Source organism: Monopterus albus, unplaced genomic scaffold (genome assembly GCF_001952655.1).
Source record: "Monopterus albus unplaced genomic scaffold, M_albus_1.0 scaffold147.1, whole genome shotgun sequence".
NCBI lineage: Eukaryota > Metazoa > Chordata > Actinopteri > Synbranchiformes > Synbranchidae > Monopterus > Monopterus albus.
In genome coordinates, this window is record NW_018128027.1 from 171,549 (window position 1) to 182,941 (window position 11,393).

The window sequence follows — 11,393 nt, forward strand, 5'->3', positions numbered from 1 at the left end:
AAATTCTTACGGAAAGTCAATATGGTTTCAGATCGAATCGATCAACATCTCTGGCTATAACTGAACTGATAGAAGATGTCACTAGTGCCATGGATAATAAGAAACATACGTTGGGAATATTTTTGATCTAAGAAAAGCATTTGATACAATTAATCATGAAATACTAATTGACAAATTAGAAAGGTATGGGATTAGAGGGATGGTTTTGAATTGGGTTAGAAGCTACTTTACAAATGGACGTCAATTTGTGAAGTTGGGTGAGTACAACTCAAAACATTTTGACAATGTATGTGGTGTCCCCCAGGGGTCAGTTTTGGGTCCTAAACTCTTTATATTATACATCAATGATATATGTAAAGTATCTGACTTATTGAAATTTGTGTTATTTGCTGATGATACTACCATATGGGCTTCTGGTGAGAAGCTCCAGCAACTTTTGGACTTGATTACGCAGGAAACTGAAAAAGTAAAGAAATAGGGTGATACAAACAAATCCAAATATCACTTAATTTGGATAAGACTAAATTCATGGTATTTGGTATTCGTAGGCTGGACAATCAAATCCAAGTAATGGTTGGAGGTGTTAATATAGAAAGAGTTTATGAAATGAAATTTCTGGGTGTTATTGATGACAAAATTTGCTGGAAATCTCACATTAAATATATACAAAACAAAATGGCTAAAAGCATTTCCATACTGGTGAGAGTGAAACATATTCTGGATTGGAAGTCACTTCGCATTCTTTATTTTTCTTTAATTTTACCATATTTAGATTATTGTGTTGAGAGTTGGGGAAATACATACAAAAGTTCACTGCAGTCATTATTTATACTTCAGAAAAGGGCCATAAGAATTGTCCATAAGCTTGGATACCGGGATCATACTAGTGCATCATTCATACAGTCTGAATTGTTAAAATTTTTTTGATCTAGTGGAATAAAAATGTGCTGTGTTTATGTATAAAGCTAGAAACAATCAGTTGCCAGGTGGAATTCAAAAACTGTTTGAGAGAGAGGGAGGATACAATTTAAGAGGCCATTTAAACTTAAAAATTTAGTCTATACGTACAACCAAAAAAAGTTTTTGTATATCTGTAAGTGGTGTAAAATTGTGGAACAAATTAAAGGATGATTTAAAACAATGTACAAGCATAAAACAGTTTCAATATAAATATAAAATAGGCTGTAGTTCAAGGTATAGGAAAGATGATTGAGATATAGTGCAGATCATATGGGAGTACTCGGGGTGTGGTGTATGATAATAAAATTAATGTAAAGACTTTGTGTTAATCTTGTGGATGTGAGAGGTGTTGATTAAGTGAATGTTGTTTTTGTATTGAGTTATTTAACAATGTTATTTCGTATAGTTAGCACACGACGATCTGTGTGTGCAATCACGAATTTGTGTTAGAGTGCAAGTAGAGTCACTGTGGTGTAGGTTGTTTGGTGCTGGATGTTGGGTGCATGTCGGGGCTGGTCCTTGGCGGTTTTTGGGGGCTTGGGTGGTTGTTGGCAGGGTCAATGGCACTGGCATAACTATACCATGGTCTAAGAAAGGGGGTAGAACTAGATAATTCTGTACTTCTTTCTACTCCCGTTCAAGCATGTAATGGTGGTAGTATGTGTAATTTACTTCATGAATGTGATATGACTGAATTGTATACTATTTTGTCTTCATATTATTAGTTTTTTCTTCTTGTATTGTATATGCACTACATTTTTCTTTTCTCAAAATTTTATTTTTGTAATGCTATTTTATTTTTTACATGCTTGAAATAAACTAAACTAAAGTACAGCTACTCTTGAGTACAATTTGTGGCTACTTTACCCACCTCTGTTTGTTTTGTGACCTGTGCTCTTATTAAAGAGAGAGTGTTCTGCTTTTACTCATCTGGCCTTATAATTAACTTCACTCTCGACATTACTAGCAGCTTAATGCCAACATGGACCAGAAGTCTAATGATACAGGGGTAATGCCGTGTGATGGACATGTTGTGAATTGATATGCTGAGACACATGGTGTCAGTCTGCTTTATGCACATTTGTATTAATGTTATCATGTTGATAAACTTTGCTTTGCTAGAGGATGAATGACTTTCAGCATACAGCAAAAGGTGAACCAGCAGAAAGTTGTCACAGCTTTAAAACTAAAAGAATGACATTTCATAGTGAGTTGATAGTGGATAAGTAGATCAACACAGCTGTGAAGTCAACCTTCTTCCAGATTTAGTTACTAAACCTTGAGATGGTTCACAATGCTGTTGTCAGGTCCGCTCGGTGCAACCTGCCTCTCTTCTGCCTTTCTCTCTCCTGCTCACTCTTTTTGCAGGTTCAGCGCCTCAGCTGTGTTGCTTTTTGTAATTAGTGACTTGTGGGTTGTCGCGCACAGCTGGGGCACATTACTGTAATCACCTTCTTCATTTAAACCTCTGGCAGACGCTCCACTGTCGCCGGAGCATTAACTACTGTAACTCGCATACCCTGTTGACAGACCATTGTTCGTGGTATGTATTGTACGTCATTTTGTTTTCCACACTGACAGTTCCTGTGCTGTGGATCGCATTTTGTATGTTGGTTATATGTTTTGTGTTATACGTCTTAAGACGTCCACGCTGACAGTTCCTGTGCTGTGGATCTCTTTATGTTTTTCCCATTAGGTTAGCTAGACGTTCTGTTTGGTATCCACGCTGACAGTTCCTGTGCTGTGGATTTCCTTTTTTGGTAACTAATCCTCCTGGGTAGTTTGTTTTTTCACCTGTCCGTCCTCATCCTCACTCTCCTGTTTGTGCCGTTAGCCTATTTACTCCCCTGGTCATCCTGTTCTCCCTAGCTGTATTTGCTCAGCCCTGGTTGTATGTGTTCCTTGACTCAGTCCTGCCTCAGTTCTCCCTCACCCTCCTGGTGAGGGGGACTAAACCATAACAGCTGTAGCTCCTTTCCTCATAAGTATAAGTACATGAACTCATATAACCCAGTTTTGGCCTGTCCTCACTGGTTTTCAAAATGTTACAGACCTGACAGCTTTTTACTCATAGCTTAAGACATTCATTCATTCATTCATCTACAATGGCTTTTAATACATATTGCAGTGTCATACATTCTATTTAATCTAGGTGTTATATTCTTTGCATTTTGTCGTGTAGTCAGTGGATAAGAGATCCCTTTGGAATCCACATGGAAAGCACTGTGTTGCCAAGCAGCAAGGACAATCAGCTGGTCAAGCTGTCATGTGGCCAGACGCTGAGAAAGAAATTTGATGAGATAAGCCTCCCCCATTTCTGGTGCAAATACGTGATGTCTGAGTATCTCTCCCTTGCTACATTGGCAGTCAAAGCAACCCTACCGTTCACAACAACCAATCTGTATTAAGTCAAAGCAAAGGAACAGGTTGGACACTGAACATGATCTGAGAGTAGCTCTGTCTACTATCAGCACAGACATTGAAACTCTTGTCAGAACTAAAGGACAACTACAGCTATCTCATTAGTTCACTGTAAACTTGCTTATAAAAGCAATTCAGACCGTTCAAAAATTAAGTGTTCACCTTCCTGAGTATAAACACAGTGTAACCTGAACTAAACATGAATGATCATGAGTTTTACTTTAAATAAAGAGCGTTGTGCTAGCTGTTAGCACTGTTAGCACTCTGCTAGCTGTTAGCACAACTGAAGCCCTTTGTAGTGTACTGCACAAGCTAATGCAGCTAAATAGCTGTGACTTGATTATAAAAACAATTCAGTGTTCACAAATTATTTGATGTTCACCTAACTGAGTATAAACACAGTGTAACCTGAACTAAACAGTTCATATGAATTATCATGAGCTTTACTTTATGTAATGAGCTTCGTGTCTACTGCGCTACCCGTTAGCAGCCTATTGTAATGCTATGGGCTAAATGAGCCACTGCCTCATTCAAAATACATTGATATAAGCTTACCTCGCCACGGGTCCGTTCTGATATAATCCTTCTTTGGTCAGGCTTGATCAGAAAAGTCCTATGTGTTTGGAAAAAAGGCATGAAGCTGCTGTCTAGCAGAGCAAGTTCTCTGTGTTTGAAAGAACAGCCATGTTGTCACCGCTAGCTGTTAGCAGCCTATTGTAATGCTATGGGCTAAGTGAGCCACTGCTCCAGTGAACAGCGGTTTGCTGTTGGCACACCCACTGCAATGTCAAAAACCTCCTCGTCAACGATTGACAATTGAAGAAAAACTATAAGCCCTATCGAAACAATTTGTTCACAGTGAGCAGCAGGAGGGTTCAACAAAAATGTTGATTACCTCTATGTCAAGATATTGCAGAAAATAAAGAAGTAGTGGCAATTTACAAATGCCCTAACTTTTGCTCCGAACTTACTTTCTGAATCATTCCGTTGAATGGCCGTCTGTGGAGCAGTGAGACGGCACTTTCTCTGGAATGTGCTACCTTACGCAAATACCGTTCATCCCATCACAATAACAATGGCATAGATAGTGACAATTTTCTCTACAATTTTCACCCATTATATGTTTATAAAGCGTAAGGATGGCAGAATAAGAGCAGAAAAATGGGCAAGAAATTGTTGAAAAACAGACCAGCTAGATTGAGGAGTCACATGACCCAGAGTGTGCCACGGTGATTGCATTGGCCCATTTATTCCTATGGAGAAATACACAAAATATAAATGCCGATTAATTAAAAAAACGTAAATGATATCAAGATGATTGTTGCACCACTGGTAGCTGAACTTCTCACAAGTTGAATAGAGTTGAAATGGCGTTTCTAGCCCAAGGTATGCCGGAGATATTAAAGTTCAAACTTTTTCCCATTCATTTGAAATGGGAACATTTTTGTGAAAAAAGCTGAATTTATTACAAAGTATGAAAGTTATAAAAAAGTTGAGTACACGTCATAATGTCCTTAAAAAGCTGAACAGTTTGATACCAGAATGGGTTGTCTAGCTGAAAGTATGTGGGAAGAGATGAGCGGCGAAAAACATACAGAAGAAACTATAATGAGATTTGGAAAACAAGAATTTGGAAAAAAACAAAACAAGAGTGTGGTTGCTTTGCATCCACACTAATAATAATAAAGAATAGGATAACATAGTGTGGTTGCTTCGCATTCACACAATAAGATTTGGAAAACGAGTGTGGTTGCTTCGCATCCACACTAATAATAAAAACAGAAAACAAGAGTGTGGCTGCACAGCATCCACACAATAATAATAGTAATAATAAATAAAGACCAGGAAGACAGGGTGTGGATGCTGAATCAGCATCCGCACAATAATTGGACAACATAGTATGGATGCTGAATCAGTATCCATACAATAAGTGATAAGTATGGATACAAGGTCATACACAAAGAAAACTACTTAAGTGTAATAACCTTCAGCTCAGTTTTGTGAGTCAGACAAGCAGTTACTCAAGCATATGTATCACTGGCAGCAGACATTGCAGTTCTCTTATTTGATCATTTTTCATGTGACGGTCCAGGACAAGGTGACATAATAAAGACAGTATACCACACAAACACACAGCAAGCTACTCTGTTAACAAGAGGTGCAGTGTCAGAGTAGGATATAGGTGTTTATTTTTATGTGGTCATACCATTTGTTGGAGCCACGTGCATGTTGCTATTATTCCCTCGGTGGTCAGAAGCACCTTGCACCAGGGAATACAATAAGGCACTTATCAACCCAGTCAGTGTCTGAACTCGATGGTGCTTATGGAAACACCACAGCTTTGTTTTAAGTTTTTTTGTTTTGTTTTGTTTTTTACATATACATAAAAGGCTGCCGGGCAGATTTCTTGAACCACAGAAACATTTTACTGTAGATTAAAAATAGAACAATGGAAAATCCTGCAAAAATAATCAAATGCTATAATGTGAAGAAGTACCACTATTTCCTTTGTAAGCAAACTGTTGTATAATAAAGCAAACTGCTTACTGAGATCTGTCCAAGGACTCACAAGATGATTAGCAGAATAAGAAAGAAATTTTAAAAAATAGCGTTGCTCTGCAAGATAATGCAATTTTTTCCCCTCAACTTTTTATCCTTTCTTTTTAATGATATATTCAAATAAAATGATCTAAGAGGAGAAATCATCAGATAACATGGTCACAATGTTAGGAAAGTATACAAAATGCCTGCCACTAAGTTTCCAGAATGCATTTTCAAATATCCTTCAATATACTTTATTCAACTAACAGCCCTAAACTACTATCACAGAAGAGTAAGAACACCAGAAAATATACACATTTAAGAAGCTGAAATCAATACAGATTATCAAAATTACTGCAGATTAATTTTCTGTGAATTGAATAATTAAGTAATTAACTAATTATTACTAACCAAGACAATGTGGTGTGGAATCTTTTGAGAAATAGTTACATAGACACACTCAAAGAAAAATAAGTTAATGGACAGACAACTGGAACCCAGATTTGTGACTTGTGAATTTTTCATTAGAACTGTCCTAATGAAAACATTAAATAAAAAGTGGAATTAATGTGCTGTAACAGAAACAATGCTGTGGTGCATTTTCTCAAGAGCAGGTGAAAAGTGTATCCACTCAGGCAGGTTTGGCAGTAGGGGGCACTGTATGACTCTGAGAATGGCCTACAAGCCTGCACAGCTCTGATCCTCCTGTTTGTGAACTCCAGATAGAAGATAATTAAACATAACCTTGTACTACCACACAACATGCAGTGTGCTCTACAGCCTAACTGGTACATTCATAGCAAAACACAATAGAGATCTGCTTTACAGTTGAGTGTTTGGCAAAGCAGAAGCAGTGGAGTCTAGTGTGTGTCTGTCTCTGCTGTCAGTCAGTCAGTTATACTGCCACCCAAACACTGGCTGTTCAAAACAACTGGATTTCTAACTTCAAAGCCATGCATATCATTTTGAAGGGTTGTGAATGTATTCCAACTACCCTTCCCTATTCTGACCTCCATCCAAAAAGCCACAAACCTACACATGCGCACACATTCTCTCCCTCTTTCTCCCTCTCCAAAAACTGGTCATTTCCTGTTAGCTTATTAGGGTCTTAACTCACAATTTCTACCCTTCAAAGCAGAAAGTTATTGGTTGAATTGCTAATGAGCAACAAAATAAATGCTTGACCCCAAAAACTCCCAAGGTATATGTTTTTGATAAATGTGAACTTGTGGAACAGTTTGAATATGACAACTTGAACTGGAGTGCACACTTGCAAAAATTCCATAAAACTTCTCTGCCAGCAGCACAAATTGTGGTTGTTTATTCAGACCTTTGCCGGCATGCAGGTGACAGTTATTTTTCCAGGGCTGGTTTTACATTAAAACATAAAATTGTTGCACATAATCAAAAAAAAAAGAAAAAAAAAGGAAAAGAAAACCCAGACTTCATGCTGACAGTGGCTGAAGCCCACTAAAGACTCTTAAAATGTTATATTTTTTATGTGCCTTCTGAGATTGTGTCATTCCTCACAAAGGCTATGGTAAATGAGGGTGAGAAATTTTCTACTAACCCACTGTGCTGGAGTCGATGACTAACCCTTTGTGGGAATAGATCCCACTTGGCTCAAGCAATCTCACCATGAGGATGATGCAACACCAACATTATATCAAATCATCTGCACACTTTAAACCTGAGCTCATTACCATGGGATGGACACACCAGCACCTGTCAGATTTGGCGTGTAAGGACGTCAAACGGTGTTAGTGGTGGACTCAATTATAAAACCAGATGAACTGAGTGAACGAAAAGGTTTTTACTTGTGATAACTAGGCAACCAATACACACTTCAGGTATTACAATCAGGTCAAATAGACAGTCCAGGGTCAGCGCCGGTAAACAGGTGTAGCCAGGGGATTCAAAACTCAAGAGGTCCAGGGGAAGCTCAGAAGGTCGGTACACTGCAGGCAATCAGACACTGGAAGGACATAGGCAATAAACGGTGGTCAAAACAAACAATCCAAGGTCAGAAACAGAGTCAGGCAAGGTATGGATGCTGGAGAGTCAGAGCTAGAGTCTAGAACAATCTGGCAGGGATAGGAGGGTGAAGCCCCCACAAGGATGGCTCCCAGACATCCAAACCCAAACCAAAACCGAACCAAGCAGGGAGGGAGGAGGGGGCCAGGAAGGAGGGCACAGGCACAACAGAAAAACCCCCCTTCACACGGCGGACCCATGACAACCGCCAGGCTGGTCCGGATGAGCCCTATGGAAGTCCCAAATAAGGGACGGGTCCAAGATATGGTGGGAGGGTACCCAGGACCGTTCCTCCGGATCGTACCCCTCCCAGTCCACCAGGTATTGGATCCCCTGACCACGTTTCTGGGGCCACAGGAGACGCCGGGGTACACGTGGGGTGTACTCAAAAAGAGGGGGGCAGACGGAGGCGGACCACTGCAGGGTTAATCACCTTGGAGATGGGGAATGGCCCTATGAACCTAGGGGCTAACTTGCGACATTCGGTTCTAAGGGGTAAGTCAAGCCAAGTGACTGGACCGAACAGGTTTGACCCGGGATACGTGAAACGTGGGGTGTACTCGAAGAGAGGGGGGCAGACGGAGGCGGACCGCTGCAGGGTTTATCACCTTGGAGATGGGGAATGGCCCTATAAACCTAGGGGATAACTTGCGGCATTCGGTTCGAAGGGGTAAGTCACGGGCTGACAACCAGACCTTCTGGCCAGGCTGGTAAACAGGTGCTCGGGACCGGTGTAAGTTGGCCCATTTTTTGTATTCCTGGACCGAACGGAGCAAGACTAGGCGGACTCTTCTCCAGGCTCGGTGACAGCGACAGACCAAGGTGGATGCAGACGGCACCCGGACCTCTGGGTCCAAACTGGGAAATAAGGGGGGGGAGTATCCATACACACACTCAAAAGGGGACATACCAGTAGCGGCTGAAGGCAGAGAGTTGTGGGAATATTCCATCCAGGCCACGTTATCAGCCCATAGGGTCGGGTCCCGGTGGCACAAGAAGTGCAGGCCGGTTTCCAGTTGTTGATTGAGCCTTTCAGTCTGCCCGTTGGTCTGCGGATGGGAACCTGAGGAGAGACTAACAGAGATGCCCAGGAGCCGACAAAACTCTGTCCAGAAACGGGCCACAAACTGGGGTCCCCTGTCTGACACCACATCCCTGGGGAGACCATGCAACCGGAACACATGTAGGATGAGGAGTTGGGCTGTGTCCTTAGCTGAGGGTAATTTAGGTAGTGGTAAGAAGTGTACCATCTTAGAAAACCTGTCCACAATAGTGAGGATGGTAGTATCACCTTGTGATGTGGGAAGGCCGGTTACAAAATCCACAGAGATGTGGGTCCAGGGTCTCAGGGGAACGGGGAGAGGGCGTAACAGCCCTACTGGTTTACATGTGGGGACCTTGTGCTTGGCACAGTCAGGGCATGTGGCCACGAACTCCCGGACATCTTTCTTTATGGTGGGCCACCAAAACCTCCTTTGCGAGGTAGCAGGTTCATGCCACCCCAGGATGACAGGGGATCTTGGAGGCGTGACACCACTGCAACACCTTGGTGCGCATGGCCACTGGAACGAACAGGCGGTTGGTCGGACAGGTCGATGGACCTGGTTCCGACCCCTGGGCCTTGATGATGTCTTGCTCAATGGTGACCTGGGCGGAAAGAGAGAGAGAAATCAAACCGGTCAAAAAACAGAGCCCACCTGGGGTTTAGCCGCTTGGCAGAGTGCAGATATTCCAGGTTCTTATGGTCAGTCCAGACCAAAAACGGGTGCTTAGCACCCTCCAACCAGTGCCTCCACTCCTCCAGCGCCAGCTTGACCGCCAGCAGTTCCCTCTCACCCACGCAGTAGTTGCTTTCAGCCTGGGTGAGCCGTTTGGAGAAAAATGCACATGGGTGCATTTTCCCATCCTGATCAGAGCGCTGGGAAAGCACTGCCCCCACCCCAGAATCCGAAGCATCGACCTCCACCACAAACTGCTTCTCTGGGTCAGGCATCGTGAGGATAGGGGCGGCGCCAAACTGTTGTTTGAGGGCAGCAAAGGCTTGGTCAGCTGCAGTGTCCCAGGCGAAACGCCTGGTGTTGGAGGTAAGCCGGTGGAGCGGGGCAGCAATAGGGCTATCGTTCCTAATAAACTTTCTATAAAAGTTAGCAAACCCCAGAAACCGTTGGGTTTGTTGACGGGAGGTCGGTGTAGGCCAGTCTGCAACTGCTCGTATCTTGGCAGGGTCCATGCAGATGTGGCCTGTCGAAATCACAAACCCCAAAAAAGACACAGTAGATACATGAAAAGTACATTTTTCTGCTTTCACATATAAGTTATTTTGTAACAACCGCTGTAGCACTGCCCTGACATGCTCTATGTGTTGGGCTCTGGAGGGTGAAAAGACAAGGATATCATCTAGGTAGACAAACACAAAAACATTCAACATGTCCCCCAGAACGTCATTAATCAGGTTTTGGAAAACAGCCCAGTTCAAAAGCAGACGATATGAGTGGTAATGGGTATCGGTTCCTGACAGTGATCTTGTTGAGGCCGCGATAGTCTATGCACGGTCTAAGCTCCCCATCTTTTTTCTCAACAAAAACGAACCCTGCCCCAGCTAGGGACGAGGACAGGCGAATCAACCCAGCCCTCTGGGCTTCCATGATATAATCAGTCATGGCCTGCTGTTCTGGAACAGACAGAGAAAACAGGCGGCCTCTAGGAGGCATGGTGCCTGGCAATAAGTCTATAGCACAGTCATAGGGTCTATGTGGAGGAAGGGAAGATGCCCGGGTCTTGTTGAACACTTGTTTCAAATCATGATATTCAGGCGGCACTTTCGTTATGTCCGGGATGACGTCTACAGTTCTTCCCTGATTAGTGCGTTGAGGAACTATGGAGCGCAGACATGTGGTGGCACACTGAGCCGCCCATTCTACCACCCGCCCTGCTCCCCAGTCTATCTTGGCCCCATGTTTAACCAGCCAGGGAAACCCCAATACCACTGAATGATGTGGAGAGCGCATAACCAAGAACTGTCCACTATGCAGGTAAGTATCTCATGTGCCTGGATAAACGCAGGATCCATAAAACATGCGTCTGAACCCGAATCAATGAACACAGGCGTAGTAATGTCATGAGCATGGAAAGATAAAACAGCCTGTACCGTGGGATGAGAGGTCGACTTAGCTGTAGTGTAGCGGCTCAGCAGCGCCCTCCTCTTTTTGCTGAGCCCTGTTCTTTTACTGGACATGCGAAGGCACGATGTCCAGGACCTCCGCAGTACAAGCGTAGATTCTGCCGGAAGCGACGTTATCGTTCTTCTGGCGTTAATCTCGTTTTCCCGAGTTGCATGGGCTCCGGGGTATCTGATGTGGCGCTCGGACCAGCGTGCAATGATCCCCGGTGGCGCTCCTGCTGGCGTTCCCGGTATCTCCCCTCCAGGCGGGGGACTC

General features: G+C 43.0%; 1 protein-coding gene across 7 annotated transcripts in view; it reads right to left on the reverse strand.

The window, feature by feature from the left end:
* rbks (ribokinase) overlaps window positions 1-11,393 on the reverse strand; it is a 65,478-nt gene that overhangs the window by 45,977 nt on the left and 8,108 nt on the right. The window contains exon 1 of one of the 7 annotated variants that reach the window (XM_020614526.1): window positions 3,937-4,162. The exons of the other annotated variants lie outside the window; for them this stretch is intronic. The gene's annotated coding sequence lies outside the window, so the exon portion shown is untranslated. Of the gene's footprint in view, window positions 1-3,936; window positions 4,163-11,393 lie in introns of those variants that run through there. 7 annotated transcript variants of the gene reach the window in all.